We start from the raw sequence: 17342 nt of genomic DNA, 5'->3' as shown, positions 1-17342 counted from the left end.
CAACAGCCCATGACATCCTTTTGATTTAAAAAATAGAGAGTAGATATATAACAAATATGTTTTAAAATCGGTGTGAGATGTAAAAGAAAAAAAGAAGAAATATAAATCATATATGTGAAATGCATTTATTTATTTTCAATGTCATCAATCTTTGAGGCCCTACCTCAGATTTTGTATTTATGTATAGAAATGCAATTGGATTATAGTATCTTTGCCAATAATAATATATCGCTATTATATCATGAAATGTATAACCTATGAATCAATAAATAAATGTTATTGTTTTCTTCGTTGTCACTGTCTTTTAGAGAAGCCCCCTGCTTTGTAAGTGGAGCTACTGTATGAACAAAATCAACAAGGAAATTAGGTTTGAGACAATAATTCCCCTCTGTGACCTGTCAATCAACTTTTATATTCAGCTGCTAGATATGAAGGCGTTGTGGCTGTGTAAAAATGTTACGTACTGTTTGTTGTTTACAGAAAAATCCTGATCAAAGAGGTTGAAAGAGATTGAAAAAAAAAAAGACAATTTGAATTTCCTGTAGGCATTTGTTTGTGGGTACATACAATGTGCTGCTGAACACCACTGACTGGCAGACAAGCTTGCATATGTCAAACTGATTTGCAATTTAAATTAATTTGCATGAAGCACAGCAGCTAGAAGCCTACAGTATATCACGTACACAGAAAGTTCCTTAACAATGCTGGGAAGCCGAAAGACTGTTGAGATTTATAGAATTCACTGCCTCCATGGTATCCAGGCTAATTGATTTGTTATGAAAAGGCAGGAAAATAAAGTGAATGCAATTGATTTGTAAAAGACATAAGTTCTATAGATAATGACATAGGTAATAAAATCAATATTGCCAATATACAGTAATACTTTTTTTTAGCCAAAACGTTTTTTTAAAGTGCATGTTTATGATAGTTTTTCTTTTAGATAGGACAGCTGAAGACAGGAAAGGGCCGCAGGTAGGAATCAAACCCGCAGCCACTGCGACGAGGACTGAGCCTCTGCACAGAAAAAAAAAATCTACAGCCACGCTAGCGGCTCTGTGAAGCTGTAGGCACAGAGGTGATTTGAGGTGAATGCTAATATGTTAATGTTTAGCTGGTAAATATAGTATGTTTACCAGATTCACCATCTAGCCTGATAGCATGCTAACATTTGCTAATTAGCACTAAACAGCTGAGGATCATGGTGATGTCATTAGTTTTGCAGGTGTCTGGTTACACAGAAGTATTGGGGAAACCGAAAGTTTGACCTGATGATGGAGGTAGATGAAACGTCAGAGGATCACAAAAGTCAGTAGGTGTCATCCTCTGGGGACTATGAATATCTGTATAAAATGTAATGGCAATCCTTCCAATAGTTTTTGAGATATTTTAGTCTAGACCAAAGTGGTGGAAAAACAGACCAACTCTGCCACTCAGCTGAAAATAGCACATTCTTTTTAAAGATAATTTCTGAATCAGTCTAAATCCTAAAAGTACATAAATGCCAGTATCATTTCTGTGCGCAATATTTTTCGTGGCAATACTATATCGATACACAGACGTCAAGTATCAATCTTTTATGATATATGTGTTGGTCAGTCTGTCTGCTTGACAATCCCATTTTGCAGCAATAAAATGGAAGTGAGATGAACAGACAGAGAAATGTATATTTTTAGATAAAACAGATGTTGACCAAATTTCTCCTTTGGGGACATCATTTGAAATTGGGAAACATTTGAAGTTGGAAAAAAGGTAGTACATTGCAATATATCTCAGAATATTGCAATATGTTTAAAATCGCAATAATATCGTATCGTGACATAAGTATCGGGATGATATCGTATCATGAGGCCTCTGGTGATTCCCACCCCTACTGATCAGTGAAGTCAGCTTGTGTAGTTTCTGGGTGAAATAAAAACCTGCAGACTCTTATCCCGCTGAGGCACAGCTGCCTGTGTAAAGGAATAGTTCACTGCAAAAATAATGATCACATCTCCCACCCATATGTCTGTCTACACTCTGAACACAAGAAATGTTAACTGCCATAGTTTCAATTACTCCCTGAAACGGTTGAGGTAAACAGGGTGACTGCGCTTTTTACTGCTCATACACAGCATTGCGAATCCTTCAAATCTTATTTCATACATCAAAAGTCCAGCATTAAAAAGAAAAAAAAACATTTACCTCATTATATTTGGCCTTCTCCTGCCTGACAATCCCTTGTTTCAGAAATCCCAAATGTCACTCTACAGAAGCGACTATTCCTCAGGAGAACCTCAGAATTAAAGAGGCAAACATGCAATTTCTGCACCAACAACTACAGAACACTTTAATTATGCTGCATGAGTATATTATCTATGTCATTATTTGTTATATTTGTATTATTTAACACCTGCGATTGATTTTAGCTACAGTAGATTATTCCCCAAAGGAGCATTCATTCTGAGTAGTCAGATGAGCCTCCTGCCTCCAGCTCCTAACGTTTCAGCTGCAGCTGTTTAACAGTCTACCCAAGGGATGAGCAATTAAAGTACGGAAGAATCCTTTGCTAAAAGACAAAAAAGCTACAAATCGAAATTGTAGAATGTTCAGTTATTTACCAAAAATGACACAATTTACCAAGATTAACATTGGACTAAAATGATCAGATGGTAATTTGCAGTGGAATTTTTATTTTTTACTTTCCAAGTGGATATTCACACATGATTCAGAAGACAAAATACCTGTGCAATTATTACAAACCAGAGGGGAGAGTCTCCCCTTGTTTTAAGCTACAGCATAATTTCCCATCTGTTGTAAAGCACTTAGACCTGAAAGTTTAGTTGAGGAAAAGTGCTGCCATCTGTACAGTCACCTCTGTCTTTTTCTTCTTAAACTAATGCAGGATCAAAGATCTCTGCGGTAGGGAAAAATAAAGTTTAATGTGTGCAAGAACACTTTGTCTCCTTTTTGCAGGTGGTGACATTCAGACATTTATCATTCTGACCACGGCTGTCTCGCCGACAGCCTGTTTGTTTACTTCCCCATCAGTTAAAAGTTGCCTGGCCCTCGGCTTGAAGACTCACAGTTTCCTGCCTGTATTCAGCTGACAAGAAAATCCTTCATGATGTATCTCATCAGCTGATGAAAGCTGATGAGATAAGGCAGGAAGTGGGCTGACCTTGGGGAGCTGAAGACTTCACGACAACAACCAGCCAAATATGCTTGTACGCTTTCAAATCACCCATTCTGTTACGATGACAACTAAGAGTTGAAACCAACATAATGACATAATTAAAGGGTTCTTGTTTTTTCATGCCTCTCATTGTGAACTCTGCTTACGTGCTTTGAATACTGCTGAAGGTTTAAGTATTTCATTTTTGATTATTGTCAAAACCCAACATGAGAGAAAGAGGAAATGTTATTATTAAAGGCCTCTTATCCACCTCCAGCCACAGTCACAGACAATAGAGTGCTGCACCCCGTTATTTATTTGCGTATTTATTTGACTTTCTGCTCCTAGAACATATGAGCTCGGTAATTAAATAGCAATGCATTAGAGAATGATTTCCTTTCTAAACACACTTTAAAGCCAGTGTTTGTGTTAATTGTTTCTCCTTGACTTGAGGACATCATTCACGAGAGACACTCTGGAAACCTCGCTTTCATTTGCATCATCTTCAGATTCAGCGACAGGCACACAAACATTTCTTCTTTCTTCTTTCTTTTGTTTTGTGCGGCTGTTGTAACAAAACAAGTTGTAAACCTTTAGTGCTGTGGGGGTATTCAGAATGAGAAGCCGCTTTATTGGCCAAGTATGTGTACACATACAAGGAATTTGACTATGATTGTTTGCTGCTCTCAATGTACAGTACATCCACATAAATAGACATGCAGGTAAAACAAAGACAACAAGGTAAACATAAACATTTGAATGTACGGATATCCATTTGTATGCAAAAGTACCTATAGCCTTTATATGCAAAAAGACAACATGCAATGGAATTTGTAAACAGTAAGATAATAGAGCAATGATGCAGAGTGCAAAGGGTGCTAAATCATAAACATGGGATGATTAGCAGAACAGGTTGCTTGATATACTTGAGATAGGTGGATATGACAGCATATAATGCACAGAGTATGTAAGCGAAGTTTCTCACAGCTAATGACTTTACATCACAGCTGCTTTTAGTCACTTAATGTTCACATCTTTGCAAACCCCAGTACACCAGTAATTTTCCAGACAGCTGTAAATTATTAAACAGAGGAGAAGGTTGAACCCACGTTCTCCAGTTGCAAGACATTTCAATCAGGTAGAACAAAATGTGTCACATCCCAATGCGGTTATATGGAGCAAAAGATTACAACAGCAGCGGCTAAATGTTCCAACTTCTTCATCAGCTGGTTAACCTAAAATAGGCTAAAAACATCCACAGAGCTGCAGAGTTGGGTAATACTTCTCTGTGAGTTTGTCACTGCAAGTAACTCCCTACACACATAGTTATCCTTTGAGTACATCTTTTATTTAACTTGAACAACTGGGGAAAAAAACAGAATGCAACTTGCTAATTTAAAGAGCACCACAGTCTTTGATCTCTGCTTTGTTTCTGCTTTAAAATAAATGTGTTCACACTAACAATTAGGGACCACCCAAGGCTAATCCACTTAAAAAAAACATACCTTGGATGACTTCATTTTACATCATCATGAGTCACTTATTCACTGCTTCTTTCAGGACATTCTTATTTATAGAAATATGTGGTATTTTTCTAAGGTTAGCTAGTTCTCATGGCAGCCTCCAGCTTCCATCTAATCTACTTTATGATCACATTATCCAACATGTAGCCCTGCAGGTATGATAACCTAAGCAGTGTTTATCCTGCTATGGGTAAAAGGCTTTGATATTTGGATACAATGATAACGGAGTTGTTCTCACTTTTGAAACTAAAATCGAAACAAAGAGCTGACCAATACTGATAGCCTTTTCATAGGGACTAATATATTTCAGGGAGGCTGCACTTTGAAATGGCGAAAGGTTGCTCTTTCTGCCTCCCAGATACTCACCTGTTTGAACCAATCTTTTTGTCTTTACCACCTACTCACTTTGGAAAGGCCTTTACAAAAGATTTTTGAAATCTATCTGCAGGGGTTTTATCCACAAGTCCCGAGGTCAGGCAATGATGTTGGGGGTGATGCATGGCTTGCAGTCGGTGTTCCAGCTCATTTGAAAGGTGTTGGATTGGGTTGAGATTGGGGTTCTATGCAGGCCAGCCTCGTTCTTCCACACTCTCTGAAAAACATTTTCTAAAGAAAGGACCTTCCCCAAACTGTTCCCATAAACTTTGAAACACGCTATTGTCAAAATGGACCCAAAATGCCTCAGAGCAAAACTACACAAAAGTTGTATTTAAGTAAATAGCTTACTCCTGAATACAATGCTCATGTGTATATACACATGGGCATTGTATTCAGGAGTAAGAAACTAGAATATAAGACATGTTTTAAATTATTTCACACTTTTTTGTTAAGTACATAATTCCACATGTGTTCATTCATAGTTTTGATGCCTTCAGTGAGAATCTACAATGTAAATAGTCATGAAAATAAAGGAAACGCATTGAACGAGAAGGTGTGTCCAAACTTTTGGCCTGTACTGTATATATATATATATATATATATATATAGGGTGGATTGAGGGGAAGCGGGTATTTGAATCAGGAGAATTCATTTCTGATATATGATGATTTATTGTACATGTGCGTGAAATGTACAGTACAGTCTTTGGAGATTAGACTCCACCATAATTTAAAAATTCTGAGAAACTTTTAAAAAGGGGTAGGGCCGAAGTATGAACCCCCCAATGGAGTCTAGACACTGATGGTGGTGTGAGGAGCCCAAAGACCAACGCCGAAGGCCGCCGGGAGAGGCCTGCCGGAAGAGGACCCCAGGAGCCGTGAGGGGCGAAGACCGGAGGAGCAGGGGAGGAGGAGGGTGGTGCTCGTATCCTGAAATGACAACTGAGCAGCAGAGAGAGAGAGACGGGTTTAAAACAGGGATGTCGTGCAGTGATTGGCTCATGAATTTCATGGCCGCTTCTGATTGGTTAAGACTAAAGTGAACACCTCTACAGCTGATCCATTCAGTGGAGTGAGGAGTGATTATGTTTAGGAAGTCATCCTGAAAGAATTTGCTCTCAGCTCCATTAGAGAGTTAAATAGGAACGCTTACATTTACTTAAAGTGTAAGAGCATCTGACAGATGATTTGTCTTTTAATAAGTGTGAATTGACAGGGGGGGAGAGAAAGAGATTTTACACATTTTCTCCATGTTTTATAGCAGGCTGAAGCCAAGTCTCAGCAATGTTTAAGTCTTCTTGTTCTTCTTCATCCAACCAACCTGTAGCGTTCTCCACCATTCAGAGGTAATGTAAACTTTAAACTGTTAACACTAATAATGGATTAAATCTGTCAGTGTTAAGATGAAACGTGGAATATTGCTGCAGTAGTAGCTATTAGGCTAACTTTACTGAGTTTGAGGTAAAAGTGTAATGCTAGCATAGCGCTAGTGGTATGTTACAGTTTAGCTACTTCGAATCAAACCCTTCCTAGCTTAGCTGTCTCTTAATCAAGATATAATGACTTCTGCCATAGGCTACTTTGAACCCAAAAGTGATTTAACTAAGATTATTTAGGTCTAAAAAGGTACCAAGATACCAATGTTTTAACCTAACTTGCACCTTTACTAACATTCAGTCCGAGACCGGAGTGAAGTTAGTTTAATGTTTGACATTCGTCGGTTTTCACAGCCTTGATTTCACTCAGTTTCAGGGTATGTTGGAGAGCTAATATAGACAGACTTTTCACAGTTATTTTTCACTCAAAATCACCAAAAATGACGATGCAGTTAAGAGTGCAAAGAACTGAATGTATGTCCAACGCGCCTGTCACAATAGACGTACTTAGGGACCATCGTAAAATTGCAATACCAACTATTTCAATCTTTAATACCTTTTTTGCTGTTCAATGTAGAAATCTCAAACCACTTCCATTATAGAGAGGGAGAGCCATTAAACATTTCACACTTGTAAATTAGTAAAAATCAATAAAGATAATAATAAAGATAAATAAAGATGTATAGTTACCAATAAAGATGGCAGTTTCAATATGTTTCTCATTAATGAATGACATCAACCCACCTGTAATATGTCTCAGACATCTCACAACTTTCACTGCTGTTTGTGAAAAAAATACTTTGAAAATACCTTATCAATATCATTGATCTGTTGGCTATTAAATGCATATTTAAAGGTTATCATTTTAAACTCAAAATCCCCCAATCAATAGAATGCCAGCTGTAGTGTTGACCAATGAAATGATCCCTGCCCCGTCGAGGGTGCGTTAGTTTTTCGTTAGAACGTCTGTTGCGGATGGTTGCTCCTTAACCGATATATATATATATATATATACAGTATATATATATATATATATATATATATATATATATATATATATATATATATATATATATATATATATATATAAATTAAAACATTCTGTGAGAGAAAGGACACTGAATACATCCTGGAATGTAAGTGGGTTAAACTCATCCCTTACCTAACTGCCTTTGTTTGTGGTATCTTGTTTGTGATTGATTTTGATATTCAAATTTTTTTGTTCTTAATCTTTAAATGTATTATTGTACTTAGTATGATTTTGTAGTACCTGTTAGATTGTTCTGGTTTTCTGTAGTGCACTTGACATAGGGACCTGCCTACTGCAGGATTAGGCTTCCTGTTACAAATGAAATGTATATTTTCAGAGTCTGATGAGATGATGAATCCATTTAATCACTCATATTCACAAGACCATTCAACATGAAAGTCATGGAAGTGGATAATTGTTCAGACAGTAAGCTGTAAAGACTGAAATGAGTGTTAAAGCTGCATTGCATTGTAAATAGTGACGACATGCAGGCAGCCAGTTCATCATTTCAAAATACCTTTAGGGCTGACTTCCATCATCCATATTTTATTACACCTGTGAGCTGCTTAAAGAGACCTAAAGAAAGCAGGGTGCCTCAGATATCTAAAAATATTTGTTTGCTACTAATCCAACTATAGAGCAAGACAGACATCAGAGGTCTGCTGCTGAGTGTAATATAGCCCTTCAACAGACTACACCGGTTCTACTGACAAGAGGATATTAAATCCCAAATAAAGTCTCCTTTATTTGCAAGAACAGAGGTGCAGATGTGCCTATCTCATGCCGTGCTCAAGCCGTTATGGAGGTCAGTGCTGTGCTTCACGCTGTTGTTGTTTTCTGAACTGTGTGCAGAGATAAAGACGGTCTCCTGTGTCTTAAAGCGAGGCAGCTAGGAAAATTTCAGACTAGATCACACAGCTTCTTGCTAAGTAATGTATTAGTATTTTTCAGAAATATCCAGAAGATTTGTGGAAGGTATTCTTGATCCAAAGGCAAGTTTAAAAGATTGCTCCACCAAACCAAATTATACAATCTCTGAAGTGCCCTTCCAACCTGAAATTGACTGGCAGAGCTCAAGTCATTGGCAGTGACAGTGAACCACAAGATTAAAATGTTGAGATAATTAGAAAAGGCTAATGAAGTTGCAAATGTGCAAAAGGGGAATACATAAAAGGCTGTACATGTGTGTTTCTATAGTGGACCAATGTACCTTATATTATTTAAGTTGATTACTTTTTTTGTATTCTTTAACCGTAAAGGATCATGTATATTACTCTTCCATGTGCATTGTATTTGGCATTCTTAGCACACAATTTATGTTGTCCAGTAAACTGGGACTATAATTTGGGAGGATTGTACAATTTTAAGAATTTATCCTATTTGTACAATCCTCCCAATTATAGACTTAGTTCATTGGACCAGTAACTATATAGTGTTGTAGTCTACTGTACATTCATGAAACAACAGGGAGAGGACACCCCAATGGGTTTTGATCTTATATTTAGCTTGGGGGAAATAACTGATGAATATACTCTGTTACATTCATGTTTACAATCTCTATAGTTTATAGATTTTAGCGTCCAATTTCTTCAGTGTCTGTTTCTATGTCCATATATACTAGGGAGCAAAGCATATAATGTGTAAAGAAGGAAACTCAGCCTCTGTTAAAGAAAAAAAAAAAAAAAACATGAGAAAAACGGTGGCAGATAAAAGCGGACCAACTGAATGAGTCTAAAAATATACATACACGAACTACTGCTCTTAACTGAAACCATTCAATGAGTCACTGTCATTTGCAAAAACAAACAGTTACACTTTGCATTAAAAGCAAGCAGTGGAAGTTAACATGAGTTTTAGGTAATTTTTATTTTAGCCCATGAGAGAGACTGAGAAACAGAGTGAGAGGAATATTTACGCATGATATTCTAGCATTGTAGAAAATAGATCTTCATGGTAAATTTCCTGAGTAACATCATCTTCTGCTTACTTTCAAGGCAAAGAATACAACTGTTAAATTGTGCAAATGATTAGTAGCCTAATCCTTGAATGGTATGATTATGATGGTTTCAATTCAGAGCAGTGGTCAGTTAATGTATACAGTATATTTAGGCTACTTACGCATTCAGTCGGTTTGCGATCGTCTGCCACGCTTTCTCTCGCTGTTTCATTACAAATTTTACAAATGTGTTTCACTTCATCAATCTTCCATTATAAGCTGCTACTCACTCTGTATAAAGTACGCACAATGCATATTCTCCATTTTAACATCAGTAAATCTGTGATCTACCTTGCGGTCTGTTAAGGAAAGCCTTGAACGCACATCTATCCATATTACTTCATCCTGGCTCGACCTAGTCGCACCTCCTCAGCCTGGCTTGGCCTTCGTGAAACGCACCAAGCCAGGCTGCACAGATTAGACTAGATCAAGCCTTGCTTTATCGGTTATCCTAGATTTATAAATTCTGCTTTTGTGAAACAGCCCCCTGACCTATTTCAATAGCTGACAAATCTGATGTAGGCACCGATTGAGACATCTGAAACTAGACTAGAGACGCTAGAATTTGGACTGTAGCACATTATCATATATAGAAAGATGAAGAAAAAGGTTTCGAACAGGTTGAGAACAAGCAGATGTAGAACCGGACAATTTTTTATTTACATTTTTTTATGTATTATGTACAATTTTAAACATAAATGTTACCATTTCATGCATTGTACCAGAGTTAGCCACATGCTAATTTACATCTGCAGTCCCCTGGCAGGGCACGATTAAAAACATTCAAGTAACACATTTCTTTTTTTATAGCTTGCTTATATAATAATTCTAGAGGTCTAATGGCAGATTCACTGGCCTGTCACCAACATACAACAATTGTTCATTATATTTAAAGGATGACTCTTTCTCAATATTTATTGTCATTTTGCTTGAGAGGAAAAGTTTATAAAATGTAAATAAAAAACATGGGACATGTAATCATAAAGCAGTGTTGTCAGTGGAAGAGTACAACCTTCTAAAAAAGAAAGGTGTACCACCTAAGGCACCACCTAAGGCTTTTTCCTTTCCCGGAAACTCTATTAATTACAATTATTTGTCTGAGTGCATAACACAAGTCTTTTCAAAGGTTTGTTTTTTACATGAGTGTTTCCATATTGTGAACACATCAGTACATAATTTGCTTGTGATCCTTCAAAAAGCTTCTATTCCATTGACAGTAAAATAAAAGAAACATTGTCTACATGATGTTTTGTTGGTCAGATAAATAACAGGTTGTATCCTGTAAATTGTGCTCCTCCACGTACAATTCCAAGGGAATGATGATTATATAGTTGAACACCCGAGACAGCTAGGGGTGCTTGGTAAAAATATGCCAGCGGAAATAACAATGTTATCCTTTAATGAGTCTTTCAAAATAAATTGCCTTGGCAAAACAAGAATGTTACTTCTTTGGAACCGGCAATTTTGTCAGTACTTGAAAGGCCGTGACAGTGTGCTAGTGTGTGCTTGTATTTGAAAGTAAACAACAGTTAATTAATACACAATGGTCTGAATCATTGGTAGGAAATGACTTAACAATGACAGTGCATAGACTATTTTTTTAGCCTGCAGGAGTTAAAGCAAACAAGCAATTTAAACTCTTAAAGGGGTGGTAGAATGCAAAACCTCGCCATAGTTGAATAACGACAGTTTGGTGGGTAAATAGGATATAAATAGAACCTCAAAGTCCCATTGACACCTCTTACCTATGCAAATCTCCGCCGCTGAAAACGGGCGAATCCCAACAAAGCTAATAGTTGACGTCAACTCGGTGGCTGTACCTTAATTGGCTCTGGTCTGTACCTTTGTCATGCCCCAAAATGTACATACAGACCACTGGTCTGAGACCAGCTGCTGTTCTGAATGTAGCTGAATGGGAATTACAAAGAAGAAAGTTTGGAAGTTTTCAAGGATATTGAAAATGAACCACGGTTGTAAATGCAGTGTTCTGGGCTGTACAACGGAATACTGGCCCATGTGTGTACCTGTACAAACAGAGAAAGGTATTTAGAACTTAATTAAGGAGTAGATATCGGACCATGGAGCGGGAGTTGTGGATCTAACGCGGCACAGATGACTTGCAGTGGGCGGTGTGTGCTGGAGCTGCTGCTGCTGCGGAGCTGCCTGCCGGCGGCGGATCAAGGTACGCCTATGTTTTTTTGTTTGTTCCCAACATGGATTCTCGGGGAACAAGGGGCTGTGGAGCCACCAGGACGAGACATGATAAGAACATAGTAGTCACAACTCTGTCTGTGGGCTTCACTCTCTGCTAAATGTCCCCGCGCTGAGACACTGAACTAGTTACAGCGAGTTGTGATTCCTTGTCTGTAAATGGAGCTTTTTTATGTCCCAAGAGTAACATTACAAAAACACTAGTTGTAATGAAAGCATCGACATTTTGCATTGGTGTGTGTGTGTGTGTGTGTGTGTGTGTGTATGTGCGCGTGCGTGTGTGTGCGCGCGTGTGTGTGCGCGCGACACACTGGAGGATGGCTAAACTGCGTCTCTGCTGCTTTGTACAGTAACATTAGTTGATACGTTTTAATGTGTTGGAGCAGCCGGGCATGTCTGGGCATGTCTGTACTTTTGGAACTCTAACGGTAACGTTAACAGTGTGGGAGTCTAATGATGGAAAACCAAAAAAGAAAAGGGAAAGGTGGCGCTGAGAAGGTCAGGCCTGGCCTGGCCGCTGAGCTGGCCAGCGGCGTCTTTCTCCCGTCGCTTCCCGCTGTCTCTCCTACCTACACCGGCCCCCGCACCCTGTCTCTTCTCCCCTTTCTACCTGCCTGCACACTGACAGTGTTGCCAACTTAGCGTCTTTGTCGCTAGATTTAGTGACTTTTCAGACCCCTGTTAAGAATTAACTTTGAAAAAAATTATTTTTCATCTCTGACCTCATCTTATCTGACTCCATAGCTTGTATCAAGAAGGTAATTTTCTCTTAACAAAATATGTTTTGCTGGTTTTACTCACCGTGATTAGTGACTTGCATTCCATTTGAAACAAAAACAGAAACACTTAATTAAATCAGAAGATATTAAAGCTGTTGACCAGGTAAAGACAATGGAAGGGAAAACATCTTAGAAATCAAAGAAAACAAAACCAAGTTTCCACACTGCACTTCCAATACTGCACAAGGAATAACTTGTCTCACATCTGTAATGCAATCAGGTGGGCTGAAATCTATTCTATGGCAGAAAATATCTTTTATCTGGCTCAAGGAAAAAATGCTTTAGGTTTGATCTTAATCTCAAAGGAGCTAAAAAACTGATACACCCACACTTCAATATATACTGTCAGTTCAGATGGAGTGAGCACAAGGAAACAGCACATCAATGACCTTTCTGTAGTGAAAGATGCAGACTAGGGAATGGTCTGAAATCCAGATTTTGAAAGTTCTTTGTTGTCCAATCTGAAAATTTGGGACAAAATCTCAGATCGCTGCTGGTTCATTCTCATGCACCCAGCACAGGCGGCAACGTCACCAAAAAACCTTAGCAGGCTATGGCGCACTCTTGACGTCACATTTGCGCGCCTAGCTTGGCTGCAGCTGCTTTAAAAAATGCTCTTATCCTCCTGAGCATTCTGGCCCTTTAACCGTTGAAACATGAAGGTGACAGATCAGAGGGGAGCCCAGGTTCTCCTTGTGGATTTACTGCTGACCCAATTCTCCTCACTCAGCTTGTTGACGTTGGTGTCCATCTTACTGTGCTGGCATTCAAGTGTTACACCCTGTAGGAAAAAGCCATCCTTAGCTTTTTTGGTGTGTCAGCAGACCCAGGGTCAGGGGGTGGGATCCAGTCTCCTTGCTCTGTCAGGAAACCACCGCAGGAATTCAGCAGCAGTGATGCTCCATGCTCTCCGTCAGCATCTGGTCAGATGAACTGGGTTCCTGTAGGCACTCTGCTGGGCTTGAAGTTGAAGTGTGAACCTGGTTCCTTGTGATGCGTCTCTCCCACTCCACTGCAGCGCTGGTGTCCAGCAGCACCTTGCATGAATCTGACCTGGACCCCTTGATCTCCTCGATCAGATGTAGTCATCAGGCTGAATGGCTTTATCAGCAGGAATCTGGAGGCTGCTTTCACCTATGAATAAAATTACTGACATGCCAACACACTGCCTTGCGAAAAGTCATATTATTGATAGTTTGTCCTTCATTTGTCCATTAATTTCTCATAGAGGAGAAATTTCCTCTGTCATCTGTGTTTTTCAAAGTCCTTAAGACAATGGGCAAAAAGCTTTAGTCCATAACATAATAAATGATCCCAAAAAAATCATGAGTCCATTGTAAACATACAGTACAGATCATCAATTACAAAAACACAAAAAACAAAAACAAAAAATAAAAACTCCTCTTCTCAAATGGGGGAATGGGCTGCGTGATTCATCTTTTACTATTACTTCAAACATTTTTGACAAACTTGATCAGCAAATTGCTATTTTTTGAGCAAATCAATTTCTATATAAGTCCCGTGTCATTCTTTTGTGCCACATTTAATACCCTGAGAAGAAGATTTGCATAGAACTCTGTGTGGCCAGCACAGAGGCTTTACCAATCCTCTGATCTCCCCCCATTTTTTATTTATTTTTTAACAAAATATTTACAACTAGGGAATAAAAATAATAAAAAATCAACAAACCATAAAGAAATATCAATGGAAAAGCTACTAACTTGACTCTCTCAACCCAATGATTTCTCAGAGACATCATCAGAAACATGAAAAAGAATAAAAACCAACAAAACAAAAAATAGTGGAAGAAGATTAGCTACAGTAAGATCAGAATGCTTAAAAATACAAATAATTTATCTCCATGTGCCTGTTATTTATCATTTTTAGTGAAAAACAAACCAATTTTGAGTCAAGATGCCCAAAATGCCAAATATGCATTTACTAAATTATCCATTGAAAACCCCCTAAGAATCTTAAATTCTTTTTGTTACAATTGTAGCTAATGTTAAATTGCTTAAAGTACCTCAAATTATTTTTCCATACTGCTACATTTATCTCCACCCCCCATTGTACTCTCTTCCCAGGTAGAATGGTGGAGTTGCATCGGTGAGAGTGTTCAAACAAAGGCACCTTTTGTCTTTGTTTTGTGTGACTTAAAAGAATGTGTGAAAGAAATCTAACAGCTGCTGTTTTGACTTGCAATGGGCTTATCAATCACTCAGACGCAATTCTACTCAATGCAAAAACCAAAAATAATATATAAAAAAATAAAAAATAACAGATGAAAAATAAAATGCACTTATTTCAACTACCTGAAACATTGGAGCAACAAACATTAATTCAGAAAAACTCTGAGCAGACATTTTGCTCCCATTTTCAACTGCTGCTCATTCATGCATTCACTGAGAAACTCCACTGAAACTTTAAAACGTTCCACATCCTTCATACGTTCAGGGTCGGCGCCCAACTCTTCCAAAGGCATTCATACCGATTAATCCATTTCCACTTTTTTCCACAAAATTCAAACCAATCATCCAATCAAAAATATACTGTACTGCATTCACACTGCAATCTCCTCAGAAGATACTGTAGATCTACCTAATGGAGACGCTGTTTGTTCTGCAACCCAGAGGATGGAATCCTCAATGCTATTAATTCAACACAAACGAATATCCACAATTTTTGGATATTCGTTTTTTTACACAATTCGACTATACCTATTATTAAATTGATTTTCCTATTTCCATGCTATGGTCACGAGAAAGAACTGGGGGGTCTTCCACTGACGCCTTTCTTCCGCCGCCGCGAAAGTACCTTCTCCAGGGCCTGCGTCCCCACAGCTGTTTAAGCTGGCTTTGAAAAAGTCTTAATCTTTCCTCCGTGCCTTACAGAGACTTACTCGCGGTCTTTTATTTAAAATGTTTCAGAGTCTAACTCGGGCCGGCTCTTACGGACTTTTACTCATTCTTTTCAAGGTCTATTACCCCGGCCGACTCCACGGACATTTTAATATTTTTTTCAAGGGCTCCACCCCGGCCGACTGTACGGACTTCTATAGACTATGCACACGGTACCAACACTTTCAAAGGCTTCACCTTCGGCCGACTTCTACGGACTTATTGTGTGTGCATTAGCCTAATAATACAATGGATTTCACAGGCCATTTAAGCTTCCCATCACCACATATATCACACACAAATCACATACAAGTACTTTTGACTTATTGTTTTCAACGTGTTCTCAATTGGGCATTACTTTATCAATACTTGTACAGATTTTAATAGACTTACGAGTTTGACGCTGCTGATCTCTCCCACCTAAATCTTTCTAAATTAACTATTGCAGATTTTCGATAAAAACAGGTTCTGGCTCACCTTTCAATTTCGGCCCTGTGTTAGAGATCAACAGTCACACTCCAGTTTTTCAATTTCGCCTTTTTTTCTTTCATCCTCCAAAAATCCACGTCACGGGGTCACCATCTGTTAAGAATTAACTAAAAGACGTGTTCGTTCTGATTTCTGGAGGAAGGAGGAGAAGGCTGGGGTCGAATTGAAAGTTAAGCAAAAGGTTTAATGAAACTGCATGAAAACGACAAGACAAAACACAATCAAACATAAAACATGAAAACACTGCAGCTGACAGCGGACTGATCTCATGCTTCTCCTTGCGGAGTCACAGAAGAACAGTCATGTGACATGACAAACAATACGCTGTAAACAGCGGACTTCAACGTGCTTCCCCTGTCGGGGTCACAGATTGAAGTCCCGACATCACCTCAGTTTCCGAATTATATTCCTGTGGAATTGTGGGTCTCTGATTAAAGACACACCTCTGATTTTAGGTTTACCCCAGGTCACAGACAAAGGTCGTTTCACATGGTAGTGCCGATTCTGTCTAATCACGTCTGGCCCTGCAGGGAGTGTCTCCCCAAAACCAGAAACAATAGTTACCTTTCCTGTGGGGACAATGAGTCTTCTTCATATGCTAAATGTCAGACATGACCTGATTAATTCTTTAGAAGCTAGGTTTTAGGTGAGACAATCAAATGCTGTATTAGTGTACTTGATTAAATTTAGCTGCAGGCCCCATTAAACATTGTTTTCAAAACATAAGCCGGGTTTTAACTTTTTAACTTCAACACCCCCTTAGCGATTTTTTTTCTTCACAAAAATCTGTCGACTTTCTGTAGAAAATACGCCAGTATTGTCCAGCGAGCATGCAAGGTATTTCTCTCTTGTGGCCACCAAAACATTCACCTCTCTATTCTGTCTGTGACTGAGGAGCACAGGAGCAGCCCCTCCCCTCTCTCCTCATGTGCAGCAGCACTGCGCATCTTCGCTTGTTGTAAATCAACCAATCAGCGCGCAGCTCATCTAAATATTCATGAGCATACCATATAAGGGAGAAAACCTTTTGTTTCATTCTATGGCTATTTCACAGGGTTGCATTAGGGCGCATAGAACAGCACCCGGGTCATTTTCAGCCCAACCAATGTTACGTACCCTATTAGGAGACCTTAAGGAACAGTGTGAAATACCCTATATAATCATTTTATCACCCCTTTAACACTGCAGGTCAAACGTTAACTTACAGTTAAAACTATATAATTTGTTATGTTCTGTATTGGTTATCATTAGACCATTTCCTCTTTTAGGCTGAGGAAATACAGAGAAATAATCATGACAACGGAAATGAGAATAGCATTGAGAATCATAGCCAAGATTAATCAAATGAGCCTCAACAGGACATTTTTTGATGCTGTGTTCAAGAGTGGCCTTTACTATCTTGATGCCACCATCTGAAATCTAGTTACTTTAAGCAAGCAAGCTAGTGTACAGGCTTTGAAATGTTTTGTTTTTTTTGCCACTGTTTAATATGTTTCAACTGTTTTACTGTTTT

This window comes from Perca flavescens, chromosome 1 (genome assembly GCF_004354835.1).
Source record: "Perca flavescens isolate YP-PL-M2 chromosome 1, PFLA_1.0, whole genome shotgun sequence".
NCBI classification, from domain to species: domain Eukaryota; kingdom Metazoa; phylum Chordata; class Actinopteri; order Perciformes; family Percidae; genus Perca; species Perca flavescens.
The sequence above is the reverse complement of the archived record's forward strand: the minus strand, read 5'-3'. Positions refer to the sequence as shown.